Source organism: Urocitellus parryii, chromosome 4 (assembly GCF_045843805.1).
Source record: "Urocitellus parryii isolate mUroPar1 chromosome 4, mUroPar1.hap1, whole genome shotgun sequence".
Lineage (NCBI taxonomy): Eukaryota > Metazoa > Chordata > Mammalia > Rodentia > Sciuridae > Urocitellus > Urocitellus parryii.
Window position 1 is genome coordinate 116,945,772 of NC_135534.1, and position 13,199 is coordinate 116,958,970.

The following is a 13,199-nucleotide window of genomic DNA, read 5'->3' on the forward strand; positions in this document are numbered from 1 at the left end:
TGAATTTCAATGTAGTTTTGATTTGCATCTCCCTGGTGCTAAAGGTGTGGAACTTTTTAAATGCATTTGTTGTCCACCTGTATTTCTTCTTTTGAGAAGTGTTTGTTCAGATATTTTGCTCATTTATTAATTGGGTTAGTAGTAGTAGTAGTAATAGTAGTAGCAGCAGCAGCAGTTGTTTTTATTTCTTTATATATTCTAAATATTAATCCCCTGTCTGAGAAGCAGGTGGCAAAGATTTTCTCCCATTCTTTAGGCTTTCTTTTCGTGCTCTTAATTGTTTCCTTTGCTGTGCAGAAGTTGTTAAATTGATGCCATTCCACCTTATGAATTATTGATTTTATTTCTCACACTCTAGGAGTCTTGCTAAGGAAGTTGGAGCCTGTGTCAATATGCTGGATTGTTGAATCTTCATTTTATTCTAGCAGTTACAAAGTTTATTGTCTAATTCCTAGGTCTTAACCACTTTGACTTTTGTGCAGCATGAGAGGGATCAAGTTTCATTCTTCTATACATGAATATCCAGTTTTCCCAGCACCATTTGTTTAAAACGTTATCTTTTCTCCAGTGTATGTTTTGGCACCTTTGTCAAGTATCAAATGACTATATCTGTGTAGATTTGTCTCTGTGTCTTCTATTCCATTTGTCTTCATGTCTCTGCCGCGTGACCAGCACACTAGCTTCATACTAGAGGTCCTAAGCATAGAAGTTAACTAGTGAGATCAAAATAAAGACACATAAACTCAATTTACCTTTTTCTTGCCCAGTTCAGAGACGGCCCTTCCTGGCTCCTGCCTCCAGCCATCTGGTGGGGTAAGCGAGGTTTACACAAGAGACTAGCAGGAGAGAGGGGAGAGCATGCCAGAGAGTGGGCTTTTATTGGGGAACAAAAAATTCAGGGGAAAATTCCATCCAATGAAGGTCAAGGGGGACAGCATTCCAAGGTCAGGGTCAGTGATTGGTCTCAGGGTCAATGGTCAGTCACACCCCCACACGGATGGGCTCGCTCACCTAAAGAGGGTGGGGATAAGTTCTGACACAGCTGGCCAGAACGCCTCACACCCAATCAGGGAGGTGCCCAATCACGTGTGAGAAGGGCTTCCCACACATGTCTTTTTTGGTGCCAATACTATGCTGTGTTTGTTACTATAGCTCTATAGTATTGAGACCAAGTATTGTGATGCTTCCAGCATTGCTCTTCTTGCTCAGGGTTGCTTTGGCTACTCTGGATCTTTTATTCTCTCAAATGAATTTTAAAACTTTTTTTCCTAGTTCTGTAAAGAATGGCACTGGTATTTTAAAGGGGACTGAATGAATCTGTATAACACTTTTGGTAGAAGAGCCATTTTGATAATACTAATTCTGCCTATTCAAGACCATGGGAGGTCTTTTGCTCTTTGAAGGTCTTCTTCAATTTCTTTCTTCAGTGTTCTATAGTTTTCATTTTAGAGTTCTTTCACCTCCTTGGTTAGACTTATTCCCAAGTTCTTGTTTTGTTTTGTTTTTTGTTTGTTGTTGTTGTTGTTGTCTGTTTGTTTTGAGGTTATTGTGAATGGGGTGGTTTTCCTTCTCATTAGAATCATCATTGGAGTATAGAAAAGTGATTGATTTATGTATGTTGATCTTGTATTCTGTCAGTTTGCTGTATTTGTTGTTAGTTCAAGAAGTCTTCTATTAAAGTTTTTTGGGTCCTCTAAGCATAGGACCATGTCATCAGCAAACGGAGATAATTTGATTTCTTCTTTTTCTATTTATATCCCCTTAATTTCTTTCTCTTGCCTAATTTCTCTGGCTAGAGGTTCAAGGACTATGTTAAACAGGAGTAGTTAGAATGGGCATCGTTGTTCCTGCTTTTTTAAAAAAATTTTTTTAAATAAATGATAGCAGAATACATTACAATTCTTATTACACATATACAGCACAATTTTTCATATCTCTGGTTGTATATAAAGTATGTTCACACCAATTTATATCTTCATACATGTACTTTGGATAGTGATATTTATCACATTCCATCATCCTTGCCAATCCCCTGCTTCTTCCCTTTCTAGAACTCATCTCCCACTCCTCTGCCCTTTCTAGAATTCATCTATTCCTCCCAGACTCCTCTTACTTCCCCATGATGAGTCAGCCTCCTTATATCAGAGAAAACACTCAGCATTTTTTTTGGGGGGGGGATTGTCTAACTTCACTTAGCATTATCTTCTCTAACTCCATCCATTTGCCTGCAAATGCCATGATTTTATTATCTTTTATTGCTGAGTAAAATTCCATTGTGTATATGGGCCACAATTTTTTTATCCATTCATCTACTGAAAGACATCTAGGTTGGCTCCACAGTTTAGCTATTGTGAACTGTGCTACTATAAACATTCATTCATGTCCCTGTAGTATGCTGTTTTTAAGTCTTTTGGGTATAGACCAAGGAGAGGGATAGCTGGGTCAAATGGTGGTTCCATTCCCAGATTTCCAAGGAATCTCCATACTACTTTCCATATTAGCTGCACCAATTTGCAGTCCCACCAGCAGTGTATAAGTATACCTTTTCCCCCACATCTTCATCAACACTTATTGTTTGTCTTCATAATAGCTGCCATTCTGACTGGAGTGAGATGATATCTTAGAGTGGTTTTGATTTGCTTTTCTCTAATTGCTAGAGATGATGAACATTTTTTCATATATTTGTTGATTGATTGTTGATTCTCTTCTGAGAAGTGTCTGTTCAGGTCCTTGGCCCATTTGTTGATTGGGTTATTTGGTTTTTTGGTGCTTAGCTTTTTGAGTTCTTTATATACCCTAGAGATTAGTGCTCTATCTGATGTGTGAGGGGTAAAAATTTGCTCCCAGGATGTAGTCTTTCTATTCACCTTACAGATTGTTTCTTTTGCTTAGAAGAAACTTTTTAGTTTGATTCCATCCCATTTATTGATTCTTGGTTTTAATTCTTGTGCTATAGGAGTCTTATTAAGGAAGCTGGGGCCTAATGCCACATGATGAATCTTCTATTAGATGCAGAGTCTCTGGTTTAATTCCTAGGTCCTTGATCCACTTTGAATTGAGTTTTGTGCATGGTGAGAGATAGGAGTTTAATTTTATTTTGTTGCATATGGATTTCCAGTTTTCCCAGCACCATTGGTTGAAGATACTATAGACACACATATCAAAATCTCTGGGACACTATAAAAGCAGTACTAAGAGGAAAATTCATTGCATGAAGTTCATCCCTTAAAAGAAGAAAAAGTCAACAAAAAAATGATCTCACACTACATCTCAAAGCCCTAGAAAAAGATACACAAATCAGTGGCAAAAGCAGTAGATGGCAAGAAATAAATAAAATGAGAGCTGAAATCAATGAAATTAAAACAAAAGAAACAATTGAAAAAGTTGATAAAATGAAAAGTTGGTTCTTTGAAAAAATAAATAAAATTGACAGACCCTTAGCTATGCTAACAGAGAGAAGGAGAGAAAAAACTCAAATTACAGACACTACATAAACACAGAGGATAATTAGAAATTATTTTGAAAACTTATACTACAATAAAATAGAAAACATAGAAGGCATCATCAAATTCTTAAGTCATATGATTTGCCCAGATTGACTCAGGAAGATATCCACAATTTAAACAGACCAATATCAAGTGATGAAATAGAAGATGCCATCAGGAGATTACCCACTAAGAAAAGCCCAGGACCAGATCAATACACAGCTGAGTTCTACAAGACCTTTAAAGAAGAACTAATACCAATACTCTTCAATTTATTTCAGGAAATATAAAAAGAGGCAGCACTTCCAAACTCATTCTAATGAGGCCAATATTACCCTGATCCCAAAACCAGGCAAAGACACATCAAAGAAAGAAAACTTTAGACCAATATCTCTAATGAACATAGATGCAAAAATTCTCAATAAAATTCTGGCAAATCAAATACAAAAACATATCAAAAAGATTATGCACCATGATCAAGGGGGCCCAGGGATGCAAGGTTGGTCCAATATACAGAAATCAATAAATGTAATTCATCACATCAACAGACTCAAAGATAAGAATCATATGATCATCTCAATAGATACAGGAAAAGCATTTGACAAAATACAGCACCTTTACACGTTCAAAACACTATAAAAACTAGAGATAACAGGAACATATCTCAACATCATAAAGGCTATCTATGCAAAGCCTCAAGCCAACATCATTCTAAATGGAGAAAAATTAAAGGTGTTCCCTCTAAAAACTGGAACAAGACAGGGATGCCTTCTTTCACCACTTCTATTCAACATGGTTCTTGACAATTAGACAAATGAAATAAATTAAAGGAATATGTACAGGAAAAGAAGAACTTAAATTAGCTCTATTTGCTAACGATATGATTCTATATCTAGAAGACCCAAAAAGCTCCACCAGAAAACTTCTAGAACTAATAAATGAATTCAGCAAAAGTAGCAGGATATAAAATCAACACCCTTAAATCAAAGGCATTTCTGTATATCAGTGACAAATTCTTTGAGAAGGAAATGAGGAAAACTATTCCATTTATAATAGCCTCAAAAAAAGAAGATATTGGGAATCAAATTAACAAAAGAGGTGAAAGATGTATACAATGAAAACTATAGAATCCTAAATAAAGAAATCAAAGAAGACCTTGGAAAATGGAAAGATCTACCTTGTTCTTGGATGGGCAGACTTAATATTATCAAAATGACCAAACTGCCAAAAGCATCATACAGATTTATTGAAATTTCAATGAAAATCCCAATGGTATTCCTCATATAAATAGAAAAAGCAATCATGAAATTCATCTGGAAAAATAAGAGACCCAGAATAGCTAAAGCAATCCTTAGCAGGAATAGTGAAGCAGGTGGCATCACTATACCATACCTTAAATTATATACAGAGCAATAGTAACAAAAACAGCATGGTATGGGCACCAAAACAGACTGGTAGACCAATGGTACAGAATAGAGGACACAGAGACTAACTCACAAAATTACAATTATCTTATATTAGACAAAGGTTGTTCCTGTTTTTAGAGAAAATGTTTTCAGTTTTTTTGCATTCAGTATGATGTTGGTTTGGGACTTGCCATATATAGCCTTTACAATTTTGAGATAAGTTCTTTCTCTCCCTATCAGAACTTGATCTTAATCTTTCTAGCCTCCAGAACTATGAGTATAACTTTTTGTTCTTTATAAATTACCCAGTCTCCAGTATTTTATTATAACAGCACAAGTAAGAGCCAGGTGTTGTGGTACATGGCTGTGAGTCCGGAGGGTTGCAAGTTTGAAGCCAGCCTTGGCAATTTAGCAAGGCCCTCAGCAACTTAGCAAGACCCTCTCTGAAAATAAAAAAATAAAGATGTGGCTCAGTGGTTAAGCACCCCTGGGTTCAATCTCCAGTACAAAAAACAAGAAAAAAAACACAGCACAAATGGACTAAGAAAAGAAATCTATATGAAACAGGCAAATTGCTAGAAACCTACAACCTGCCAAAACTAAATTATGAAGAAATATAAAATCTGAATAGACCATAATTGTTATGATTGAATCAGTAATTAGAGACCACCTGATAAAGAAAAAGCCTGAACTTAATGATGTCATTGGTAACTTAACCAAACAGTTAAAGAATTAACACCAGTTCTCAAACTCTTCCCCAAAAGAATTTGAAGAGAAGGGTATGCTGCCTAACTCATTTTACAAGGCCAGCATTATTACCCTGACACCAAAGCCACATGAGGACACTACAAGTATCAACCAATATCCTTGTAAATATTAATGCAAAATCCTTACCAAAATATTAGCAAATTAAATTCAACAGCATATCAAAAGGATTATAAATTATGAATTAGTGAGATTTATTTCTGGAATCCAAGAATATTTCAATATTTAAAAATTGTTCAATATAACATAACACACTAACAGGATGAAAGGATAAATGGCACATGATCATCTCAACTGATGCAGAAAAAGCACTTGACAAAATTCAAACCCTTTCATGATAAGAACATTCAAAAAGCTAGGAATAAAACTTCAACATAATAAAGACTATATTTGAAAACAACCACAAGTAACCTCAGATTCAATGGAGAAAGCTTTTCCTCTAAGATCAAGAACAAGACGTCTATGCTTGCTTTGGCTACTTCTATACAACATAGTATTAAAATCAAATTGCTCTTCTAGAACAATTAAGCAAGAAAAGGGAGGGGGAATCTGAATTGGAAAGAGAGAAGTGAAAGGATCTTTGCTAACAGATGTCATGGTTTTATGTGTCCAAAACCATAGACTGTTTTAAAAAAAAACTGTTAGAAGTAATAAATAAGTTCAGTGAAGTAACAGGAGCAAAATTCATCAATCAACACTCAAAAAAACACTTGTGCTTCTGTACACTAACAATGAAGAATCTGAAAAGGAAATTAAGGGAACAACCTCATTTACATTAACATCAAGAGGAATAAAATACTTAGAAATAGGCATATTTAGTTTAAGGTTTAGCTCAGTGGTAGAGCACATGCTTAGAATATGAGCAATCTCCCAATCTCTAGCAAAGAAAGAAAGAAAGAAAGGAAGGAAGGAAGGAAGGAAGGAAGGAAGGAAGGAAGGAAGGAAGGAAGGAAGGAAGGAAGGAAGGAAGGAAGGAAAAAGAAGGAAGGAAGGACAGAATACTTATGACCAAAGAGGGAAAAGACTTGTGGAGCCAAGCCCTTGTCACAAAGCAGCAGAGCTGTGGACTAGGAGGGCTGGGGCACGAGAGGCATGCACAGGGCCACTGCCACCCAGAGCCCATCATGCTGGTGTGGGCCTGAAGCCCAGTAGCTAGGGCACACACACCTGTGGACCCTGGTGGCCTGACACTGGCTGAATAAGCAGCAATAAAACAGGAACAGGTGCAGACCCGAGTGGTGATTGGAGAGCTGACCGATAGTGCTGGTACTTTTCCAAACACTGATTAACATAAATTTGGACCAATAGCATTGACCTGAGAGCTATTTGAACCTCTAGACTAGTACACTGAAGGAGCAACCTTCTCTCCTCCTGCCAAAATTTAAAAAAATAAAATAAAATAAAAAAGGGCTGTGGATATAGTTCAGTGATGAAGCATGCCTGGGTTAAATCCCCAGTATCAGAAAAAAAAAAAAGTGCCAGCAGGTTCCATATCTGGGGAGGAGCCTGGTCTCTGATTCAAAGGTGGAGTCTTGTTGTGTGGCCATTCAATGAGGAAAGGACAGTCTTTCCAATAAATGATGCTAAAGAAACTGGATATCCACATACAAAAGAAGAAACTGAATTCTTTCCTAACACCATATACAAAAATGAACTAAACACGTGGAAAAATAAGAATTCCATTTGAAACAAATGTATGATATGTCAAGATCATTGTAATGTTTTGAGCAACTAATAAATAAAAGAACTAAAAATAGACTAAAGATCTAAATGTAAGCACTAAACCATAAGCCTCTTACAAGAAAACATAAAAGAAAAGCTTCATGATAACGGATTTTACGGTGATTTCTTGGATATAGTACCAAAAGCATAAGCAACAGAAGCAAAAATAGCAAATTGAACTTCACTAAAGTTAAATATTTAAATATTTTTTTACATCAATGGACACTATCAACAGAGTGAAAATGAAACTCATTGGATGGGAGAAAAGATTTGCATATTATATATCTGAATAGGAATCAATATCCAGGCTATATAAGGAACTCTTAAAACTAAACAAAAGCAAAATATCTAATTCAAAAGCAAAGAACTTGAACAGATATTTCTCCAAAGAATATATACAAATGCCCAAAAAGCACATGAAATGATGCTCAACAGCACTAATTGTTAAGGCAATGTAAATCAAAACCACAGTGAGATACCACATTATACCCAATAGGATAGCTTCTCTTTAAAATAAATAGATAGATAGATAGATAGATAGATAGATAGATAGATAGATAGATAACAAAAGCTGGTGTATTGTGGAGAAATTAGAGTCCTTGTGCACTGCTTGTGGGAATGTAAAATGGTGCTGCTATTATGGAAAACAACAATAATTCCTCACAATCTTTATCATAGAATTACTATTTGATCTAGCAATTCCCCTCCTGAGAGTATCAACAAAATGACAGACTTATATATTTGTATACCAATGTTCATAGCAGCATTATTCACAGTAGCCAAAATATAGAAACAATCCAAATGACCATCAAGAAAAAAAAACATATAATGGAATATTATCCAGCCTTGAAAAAGGGTAAAATTCTAATACATGACATTGCATGGGTGAAAACTGAAGGCATTATACTAAATGGTAAGTCAGACATAAAGGACAAATAGTGTATGATTCACTTACTTATGTGAAATTCATGTAGATAGGAAGAACACTGGTTGTCAGAGGCCAGGGGAGTCAGGAATGTGGAGTTATTGATTAATGGATGAGTTTCAGTATGGAATGATGAAAAAGTTCCAAATGATGATGGGGAGTGGCAATGCACAACAATGTGAAGGTACTTAATGTCACTGAACTGGATGATTAAAAATAGTTAAAATTGTGAATTTTATGCTACATATATTCTATAACAACAAAAAACTATAACTTTTTTAACTTTAATAATACATAATATCTCTTTTCTTGATCAATAATTATAAACCTAATTCATCATTTCCAATGCAATACATCAGAAGAAATATACAATTTGCCATTGAAAAGGCTTGCTATAATATGTTTAACTATTCCCATATTTTGAATGACATTTGGTATTATAAATAATGCTGCAATAACAATCTTTAAAATTATTATTATCTAGGGGCTGAGGCTGGGGCTCAGTGGTAGAGCACTTGTCTAGCATGTGTGAGGCACTGGGTTTGATCCCCAGCACCACATAAAAATAAACAAATAAAATAAAGGCATTCTGTCTATCTACAACTACAAAAAAAAATTCTTATTATCTAGAGTCCCCAAATGGTGATTACTGGACCAAGTAAATGATATATTTAGATTTTTCTTTAACCCATTTTTAATTTTTGTTTGTTTATGGTGAAAAGCAGGAGGGAAGTTATTCTAAATTATTTAAGATGTGAATTTAGCTTCATGTAACAAATTTTATTCTTTGTGGAACAGATTGGAGGTAGACATTTTAGGGCTAATGCAGAGGCTATTGCATGAGATCATCCAATAATCCAGTCTTCTTTCATCCACATATTTTACCATTGGTCCATAATGTTTAGCCACAGTGGTCCAAGATTGGCTCAGCGCCATGCCCATATCCCTATCACATGAGAGTAGAAGGGGAGAAGATGAGCACATTCCCTTCCTTTCAGGACACCCACCACAGTATCCTATCTCCCTTTTCCTCTCAGCCCATTAGTCTGAATTTAGTTATCTAACCTCTTCTAGCTAAAAGCCTGGCTGGGAAAATAGTCCTTATTTGGTGATGAGCCCAACTAGTAACATGATGGCCAAAGAGAGATTGAATAATGAGCAATGATCTCCCAAAAGAACAGTCAATTATACTTTATGAACTAAAGCATTTCCTATTAAATTAAAAGTTGTTTACCAAGGTCTTCATAAAAGACTGTCTCTCTAGACACAACTTTGTTTGAATTTTATATTAAAATAGCTTGATAATAATGATTAGCTGGTATTATATTATTTTATAGTTGATTTAATAGCAATTTACCTTTTGTCAGCTACTTACTTGAAGCTGTTTGATTTGGGTTATTTTTACATATCATGTTAAAGATAGTCAAATTTATATTTTAAGTGGTTTATCCTAATACCACAATATTATAATTTGAGGCAGAAATTATTTTCTTAGTTCTAATTTTTTCCACATTAAGAAGCATCTCTACCCACCAGTAACTATACAATTAAGATGTCACACATTTGTTTCATAATCCTAGCCTATGAGAAAAATAAAACATTAGTAAAGAGAAAGACCATAGAAGAGATCTGGTGTCAGAGAATAGCCTTGCCCAGGATGACACACACACAGGACTCTAACATATTATTCATTTCAAAATCCATAGGCATGAGCAAGTATCAGAGTTAAGCCTGGCACTTACATCAGTTTGGGAACAGATTTAATCACCATGTCTCATCTTGGCATGTTCCACACAGGGATTTTAAAATAGATGAAAGGGTTGAGCCTTGGATGTTTGTCACCTTGGGAGAGGCTGTTCTCTGTCAGGCATCCCTCCTATGCCCTTTCTCTTCAGGAATTCAAAAGATGCTCTTCTGAGAATCTGCTGGCTCTTCATCATGCATCTCAGATGTATGGTTTCATTATTCTTTTAACCAAAATCGCACAACTTCCTAGTCATTATCTTCTCCCATGAGGTCCCATTCATTCTATTTTACAGAGGAAAGATCTGCTACAGGAAATGCTCCATGGTGTCTTTCTTTACTTTATAGAAAAGAAAAGTTATTTGATCAAAAGTGGCACTTGAGCAGGGCACGGTGGCACACGCCTGTAATCCCAGTGGCTCTGGAGGCTTAGGCAGGCAAGTCAAGCCAGCCTCAGCAAAAAGCCAGGCGCTAAGCAGCTCAATGAGACCGTGTCTTTAAATAAAATACAAAATAGGGCTAGGGATGTGCCTTTGTGATCCAGTGCTCCTGAGTTCAATCCCTGGTACCCCCTCCTCCCCACCAAAAAAACAAAAAAAAAACAAAAAAAAAAAAAACCAAGTAGCACTTGTTCTACTCTGCGATCATGTACATCCTTTGCCTTGCTCTACAACCAAAACACAAACATTAGTTTCCACAAAGCCCTCAACTATGGAATAAACTGGAAGGCATTTTAGAACTCTAGATCTGTGGTTCTGGACCCTGACTTCTTAGTATCACCTGAGAAGTTTTTAATAGACCTCTGCTAGCATTCCTCCCAGGGGGACTTATCAGTTGGTGTGAGATAGAGACTTAGCTCTCTCATTCTTTTATGTCCTCAGGAGGGGAGGAGCAACAGAGCGTTGCAGAGGGAGGTTAATCTCTTAGTTCCAGATGCTACAAAGATTCGCAGCATCTTATACTACAAAGAAAGTCGTGCATACCTTCGTAGAAAGCAAGCTCCTCCCAGGGCAGAAACTCTGTCCCCTTCGAGCACACAGAACTGTGTCCCTCTGTCAGATTTGTTGTTAGATGAGCACGTGGCAGATTTGTTGAATGAATTAATGAATGGAGTGAATGAAAGAGCGAACTATGTGACACTCAAAGTTAACTATCAAGTTTTACCCAGAAAAAGAAACTTGATTCTGGTTCTCGGCTGGCTTCCAGTGTGTGTGCAGTGGTTGCTTGCCCTGGGAAGCTGGCTTCCATACCCGCTGAGTTCTCGCTGTGTCTCAGGCTTTGTGATTCTTTTGCATTGTAGAAGGTTACAGTCGGACACAGTCCACCCAGGAACCCGCTCCTGGTGAAACACCTCAAGGAATACCTTCGGACCAGATGGTAGGAAGGAACGGAGGGAAGTGCAGTTCCGGCGACTGTAGGTCCTATGAGCTGGCAGGTGCGGGGAAGGGCGATCAAGGGTGGAGAGAGCCCACGTCCGCGGGCGGGGCCCACAGCTGGCCGCCGGCTCCTGCACCTGCTCCGCCACCTGCCGCTGCACTTGGCTTGCGGGCGCTGGCCGCGGACGCTTCTGAGGAGCTGAGCTCAGGTCAGACTCCCGTTGAGGGCAGGGAGCTCCCACTGTGAAGAGGGGCTTGGACTGGGATGAGGGTTACGGACCGGAGCTCGGGAGTAGGTCAAGAAACGGGAAAGGAGCTCGGGGAGGGGAAAGAGCCCCCTGGGAAGGGCACTGGGACCGAGAAGTGCTCTCAAATTTGGAGAGGTCTTGGACTAGGAAGGGGCGCTGCGATGGGGAGGAGGACTCAACTCCACTACGGGAGGGGCGGGAGGATGTTGGTGTCGCCGAGGCCCAACTGAGAGCCCCTGGGGCTGGGAAGTTTCCAGAGGCCCCACCTGTGCTCCGCGCCTCGGTCGCATGGCCGGCCCAGAAATGAATATCACTCAGGGTCCCCCAACGAGTCAGGTGGACTGCGCTGCGTGGTGAGAGGAAGGTATGAAGCCCCTGGCATCCATCCTGTCCCGGAGGGTCGCTCAGAGGTCACCCTGCCCACAGTGATGACAGGCACCTGGGCCAAGGGACCTGGAGCTGTTTTTAGTCAGCCCTTGTAGCTGTGGGAACTTGCATCCAACGGCCACTCCTTGTCAGCCAGGATCTACTAATACTTTGAAACAGACACTGTCCTTAGTCCCAGAAGTCTGGTATCTAATAATACGGGGCGATGGATAAAGTTCTTCCAGCCGCTATTATAGAGCAATAGGTAGAAAAGCTGTCTGGAGCAGAGGGTGAATTTAACCGTGGAGGAGAGGTTTGAGTGGAGAACACTCTCTGGGTCCAGAAGGACGAGGTAGCACCGAACGAAAGAAAGATTTTTGGCTGAACGAAAGGTTCAGCCAGCAAACATAGCGCTTTATGAAATAGAAGCCATTTTTAAATTTTAGGGCATGTCTTTCTCCTAAAACTCACAAAAATGGCCATATCCTTTACATTCTGGTTGGTACCTGCCATTTTCTTCCTCTCCCTCCAAAACTTCCAAAATTGGCCTCCCAGGCATCTAATTGGCTCCTCTAAGTGGCACAGTCTTCTAAAGGCTTACACCATTTTATCAGTAATTATTTTAATAAATAGTATCGTTTATTGTCCATAAGACACGTGTGCTTATTTAATAAATTGTGCTCTATATTTAGCAGACTCTGGGTATTGCACCTGCATGCAGAGACTGAAGTGGTAAAGCACAGTACACACAGTGAAACATAGATGGGGGGCCCAGAGCCACTTCAGACTTGGCTCTTCATGAGTAAGTTTCTTGGCTTAATAACAAACAGGGTGATCACTCTCTGTTCCTACAGTTTCTAGACAATATGTGGAATTGATATTAAGGCGCTATTGAATATGGCCCCTTGCTTTTACCAGAGGAGGGAGTGCCTTAGATAAGTAGAGGGTGAGACATTATCTCATTATTTTTTTGGTATTATAGGAGCCAAGCATTCAATTTCCTTCTTTCTAAAGAGCTTGATTTCCTCTTATTTCTTTTGTGGAAGATGGAAATAGAAGCACTACTTACTTTTCCTCAAGCCACACATTTTTCCTTATATTCTGTGGGTCCCAGCCCCACCCTTCTGCTGGATGTTGGTTGTGATGACTGAGGTGAAGCTATT